This window comes from Heterocephalus glaber, unplaced genomic scaffold (genome assembly GCF_053883595.1).
Source record: "Heterocephalus glaber isolate CG9 unplaced genomic scaffold, H.glaber_assembly_v1.0 deba00001561, whole genome shotgun sequence".
NCBI classification, from domain to species: domain Eukaryota; kingdom Metazoa; phylum Chordata; class Mammalia; order Rodentia; family Bathyergidae; genus Heterocephalus; species Heterocephalus glaber.
Genome location: NW_028258349.1, coordinates 13,103,877 through 13,109,876, shown reverse-complemented (window position 1 = coordinate 13,109,876; position 6,000 = coordinate 13,103,877). Strand labels below are relative to the sequence as shown.

General features: G+C 38.7%; 1 long non-coding RNA gene across 2 annotated transcripts in view; it reads right to left on the bottom strand.

The window, feature by feature from the left end:
• Positions 1–3,304: 3,304 nt before the first annotated feature.
• LOC147824016 (uncharacterized) overlaps positions 3,305–6,000 on the bottom strand; it is a 32,946-nt gene continuing 30,250 nt past the window's right edge. The window contains exon 3 of one of the 2 annotated variants that reach the window (XR_015443106.1): positions 3,305–4,151. This is a non-coding gene — a long non-coding RNA (uncharacterized LOC147824016). The other variant, XR_015443105.1, reaches the window with a different exon arrangement.

Here is a 6,000-nt window from a genome sequence, read left to right as displayed (position 1 = left end):
TCATCATTTTAACAGAGGAAAGGAAAAAGCCATATGATTCTGTCACTAGTTGGAGAAAAAGTATTGGACTAAATTCTACAGCTGTTCATGGTAAAAGCTATCAGGAGGCTAGAAGTAGAACAGAACCTTCTCAACAGATTAAAGACATGTACTCCATACTTTCAGCGAGAATGCCTTATATGAATGGAGAAGATACAATGCTTTCTCCCTAAGGTGGGGAACAAGGACAGATATGCCTACTCTTCATCTGTCCATTAAACTTTGAAACATAGGCCTAAACCAAAATAGTCTGGCAATAAAATGACACAATTAGCAAGGTAGAAGCAAAATCTTTATATGTAGGTGAAATGATCATCTTCAGAGAAAATACTAAGAAATCTCTAGAAGCACCTAGAACTTGTCTTTGAATTTAGTAGGATTAGAGAACACAAGGTATATATAAAAATTCAGGTCTGTGTATACTTGCTATAAATGAAGAATTGGATATTGAAATTTAAAAGTTATGTAGGAGTACAAAGGACCTAGAAAAGTAAAAAGAAAAAGAAAAAAAACCCATTGTTGGAAGACCTTTAGTACCTAATTTTAAGACTTCCTTTAAAGCTACAGTAATCAAGGCAGTGTTGGTGTAAGGAAAGACATATAGATCATTGGAATAAAACAGAGAATCTAGAAATAGAACCATTCATATATGGTCCACTGTGTTTTGAAAGATTATTTAACATTAACATTTTGTAGAATATAAACTCAATTCAAGAGCCGAGGAAGAGACAGTGTTTTCAGCAAATGGCTTTAGAACACCTGGTATCCATATATAAAAAATTAAACTCAACCCTTTATTTCTATACATAAAAATAACTTGAAAGGATCTATGAACCTAAATATGAAAGACTAAAACTATAACACTTTAAGAAGAAATTATAAGGGAAAATGTTCATGAATTTAGGGTAGGCAAGAACTTCCTAGGATACAAAAAACATGATGTATAAAAGAAAAAAAATGATAAATGAGATTCCATCAAAATTTAGAACTTTAAATGACATCATTAAAATGAAAAGTAGTCCTTAAACAGACCATATTTACAATGCATATAACCTATGACCAGAATATATAAAGAACTCTTACAGCTCATTAATAGACAACCCCATTAAAAAGTAGACACAAGAAGATGATAAATAGCCAGTACAGCACAAGGAAAGGTGTGCAACACTAGAATCAGAAAAATACTAATCAGTACAATAACAAGATTGAATTATACACTCATTAAAGTTAAAAGTTTTAAAAGCCTTGTCATGACTTTCTTTTTGTTGTGTTCTCCCCCTTTGGGTTTAATTTGTCACGATCAACGGATTCATTCTGCTGGGCTTCCTGGGGTTGTGATCCTCATTGTCTTTTCCTAGGATATTGTCTAAAATTTTTTGGAGTGCTGGTTTGGTATCCATGAAGTTCCTAAGGTGCTCTTTATCATGAAAGTATCTTATTTCTCCATCAATTTTGAAAGATAGTTTTGCAGGGTACATCAATCTGGGTTGGAGGCTGTTTTCCTTTAGGGCTTGAAATATGTCACTCCAAGCTCTTCTTGCCTTGAGGGTTTGCACTGAGAAGTCTGCTGTGATTCTGATGGGCTTTCCTTCATATGTGATTTGTTTCTTTTCTCTCACTGCTTGTAGAATTTTGTTCTTCTGTTGGGTTTCTGGAATCCTAACTATTATATGCCTATGTGTACACTTTTTTTGATCAAGGCTAGTTCTTTTCCCCTGCTTGGGAAGTTTTCTGCCATCACTTCTGTAAACAGGTTTTTTTATGTCATCTGCACTCTTTCCTGTTTCTTCATTGACTCCAATCAGTCTTATGTTACTCTTCTTTGCATTGTCTAGCAGCTGCTGGATTGCTTTCTTGTGGTCCCTTACAATTTTAAAGCAATTTTTCTTTTCCTGGTCACTAATTGCAATCTTATCTTCTATATCTGAAATTCTGTCCTCACATTGCTTCATTCTGCTGCATAGACTTTCAATGGAGTTTTTAATCTGGAAATCTGTTTGTGTCTGTTTTATGGATTCCATTTGTTTCCTATATTGAGATTCCATCATATTCCTCAGCTCCTCTATTTTTTTTATCTGTGTCCTCTTGAGATTTATTAATAATGTATTGCACTATGGGCACAATCTCTGCTGTTATGTGAGAAATTATTTCTGATTTCATTTTTTCCAGATCCTCTTTTGTTGCCAGTTCATGGAGTCCAGGTGGTTGAATATCAGATTGTTCCTTCTCATTTCCCTTTAGTGTTGCTGTAGGTGATCTGGAAGTCTGTTTTTGAGGCTTGTTTACGTGTTTTCTCATTTTGATGGGGGTGAGGGGTAGGCTGCTGGCCCCCACACAGCTCACCTCCTCTGCCCTGGGCATGGTGGAATGATGGCTGGGGACCCTCTTCCTGGGCACTGGGATTTGCTCACCTCCTCTGCCCTGGGAGTGGTGGAATGGCAGCCTATGTAAAATTTTCAACAACGGACATTAACAGAACATTGTAGAAGGAAGGGGCTTCTTTTACAACTTCTGGCATGTGAACCACTTGCTTTTTCTTGCTCCACCTGCATGGTTGGTTATCGGTATGGAAATGTGAGAACATTCAGTGGTATTCCACCCCAGTAATTTATCTGGGGTAATCCTGGAGCTCAGCCAAGGTCAACTGAATACCTCCCCATGGCTGTCCCAAGGCAGACAGTATAAATTATAGTCCTTGGGCCCACAGCAACATCTGATCCCTACTAAGTGCCTCTTTAGCAGCCATGGCTCATGGATGCCCTGGCAGTTTATGTAGACATTGTATTCTCCAAGCCTTGTGCCTGCACCTCAACTATCCCATTGGTGAGCCAACTGTGTCTCAAAATGTTTCCAGTTTGTTCAGATGACTTCAGATCAGCTCTTGCTGACCCACCAAAGTTTGCCACTAACCTGTGGGCCTATGACACTTTTCATGAGGACTGTACTGAAGACTTAAGAGAGCAGGGCCTACCTTCCAAATATATCCTTCATTGAGTACTCTCTCTCTTAGCTTTTGCATACTCTTTAGGTTCCCCTACATCTTATAGTTACTCTTTTTTCACTGTTTACTATTTACTCATACTGCATCTTGGTCCAAAACTAGAAATAAAGTATATACTTTAATAGACACATTTTACATGAACTCTAATTAATGAATGATGTGTTGGAATTAATTTCTATACTTTTATGGAAATTAACTTTAAAGAAATTGCACATATCACTTCTGATAACATTTCATTTAGTCATAGGACCACAACCCTGGCAAAGGAGAATAGAAAATTTGGGTACCCAGGAAAAAAGGAGAATTCAGTACATCAGTAAAATGGAATATATAGCTATATATATCCTTGATGGACCTTAATTTATGTATTTTTTGTGTATGTTACAAACAAATCATTTCCCAATTAAAGGACAAAATTCTTGGAGATCTACTCCAATCCACGTGAGGCCCACAAAGCATGGCTATACCTTGTATTTATGTTTGTATTTGTGTATCATTTCATGGAAGTCTTTTCTTGGACACTGGGCCCCCTACAGTTTGAGGCCAGGGCCAGAACGGCCTAAAAAAATGTAATGCATTCAGGGTGAAGGAGTTTTCAGTTAATATCTTTCTCACCTGTGCCAGGCCCATTCCACTACTCACTCAGTATCATCCACGGCCTCATCTGACACCTTTTGAGGAATACAATCCACAAAATAGTGGTCTGGGCATGTTCACCTTATGTGAAGCTCAGTCACCACTACGCTGAAATAGCAATTCAGAAGTCGGATGGATCAGGTCCCAGGGGAGGAAGGCTAAAGGCGTGCCTCTGGACTATCCTATTCCACTTCCACCAAGCCCACCGGGCCCCTGTCTGGCAGCCTGGAGGGAGAGCTTGCCGCCGCCACTGCTCGTGCGCGTGCGCCAGCGCCCAGCCCGCGCCACAACTGTCGCTGCTGTTGCCGCGAGATATGATCCTGAGCCGTTGGAGATCAGGAGTCTTTCGGGTTTGTAGACTGCAAAAGCTAGTTTCTGTAGTTCCCGCCAGGGCGCTTTCTGAGGCTTGCCTTGAGGATTTGCTAGTGTCACGTGGAGGGCAGGACTGCCAGCATTCCTTTGGGCTTTCTGTTCCCTAAGAGGCGGGAGCCGGGAGAAATGGAGGGTGGAAGGGGGAAAGGGACAGGGACAGGGACGGGGAGACAAAGAGAGTCTCTTATGTTCTGGACCCGATCCTTCCTCAAGTCTGCATTCTTCCTGAAGACCCCGTCCCGTGTTCCCTGGTTTGGCTTTGTAGCTAGTTTGGTGGGTTAGTTTGTTTCCAGAGTTGTTTCTGTTTGGGTTTGTTAACCCACAGCTACTACTGGGGATGCTGAAGACCCCACGCATTTTTTAAGTGTTGTGTTTTCTTAATTTGTCAACATTACTCGGCGTTTCTATAGTCTCCCACCAGGAGGCGTACTTAATACTGCGCGTACCCGACTCATGCTCAGTGTCTATGATTTTACAGGGAAGAATATATCGGGTCCTGAGAACCCATTGGTAGTAAATACGATACCGGTTTTTTTTTTTTTTTTTCCTGTGTTAAAGCACTAACCTAAGTTTTAATAGAGTTTTCACTATTTTTAAGTCTGGCCATGAAGATATGCATTCAGTGTGGGCAACAGATGGAACAGGAAGACCCATTTTTCGTGCTGCTCTGAGTCCGGCCCCATTTTTATTTTTAGTAGGTTGCCTTAGATTTGATAATGTCGAAACTAGAAAAGAGAGAGTCAAGATAAATAAGTTAGTTGCTGTCTCAGACTTATTTGATGAATTTGTCGCTGATTGAAGTCATGGTATTCTGAATTTCACCTAACTTAGATGAGATGCTAGTACCATTTCGAGGAAAATGTGGTTTTGGAATGTTTATGCCTAACAAACTAACAAAAAGGTGCACATTTTAGCTTATGCTAAGACTCATTATATGCTAAATGCAGAAATATATGCTGGTACTGAAGTAAAGACAGCTAATCCAGCCAAATCCACCTTATCAAATGCTACAAGAGTTGTTCTTAGGCTTGTAAAATGTATCGAAAGTACTAAAAGAGATATTATGGGTGACAACTGATAAAACTGAATGGAACTTCTTGATGAACTGAAAAAGAAAAACTTGACCTATGTAGGCTCTTTGAATAAAAAAAAGAGGGCTATAACTCCTGAAGTTTTACTAAATAGAAAACAAACTGTTCAGTCATTAGTATTTGGATTTTCTGCTATCAGTACATTAGTTTTGTATGTAACAAAAAAGGTAAAAATGTCATATTAATATCAAATATGCACTACAGCTATTCTGTTCACAAACCAAAAAACCTGAAATTACTCACTTTTATAATGACCCAAAATCTGGAGTTGATGCTTTAGATGGAAAATGTTCATGATATTCAGTGTCCAAGAGAACCAACCATTGGCCAATGACAATTTTTTATGCCATTTAAAATGTTATGAGTGTTAACTACTGAATATCTTACCAGTTTGTACAATGAGGTGAGATAATAAAACATTCTGATTTTATTAAAACCCTTGGGATGCAGTTAATTGAGGAAAATGTGCATTCCAGAATGGCCCCTTAAAAGGCACCCATAAAAGTATGAAAACTTTTAGCAGAAATCCTGGAAATGCAGATTCCTGCTACAGAAGAGCCCAGACAACCTATTTACAAAACCAAAAGAAAAAGATATGCTGTATGTCCCAGCAGAAAGGATAGAAAAACTTCTATCCAATGTGATACTTATAAAATGCAAATTTGTTCTCTGTCTCAACCTGATAAAAGCCATCTATGAAAAACCAACAGCCAATATCATTCTAAATGGTCAAAAACTGAAATCCTTCATGCGAAAATCAGGAGCAAGACAAGGATGTCCACTATCACCACTCCTGTTCAATGTAGTTTTGGCAACATTAGCCGTGGCAATTAGACAACAGAAAGAAATGGAATAAAGATA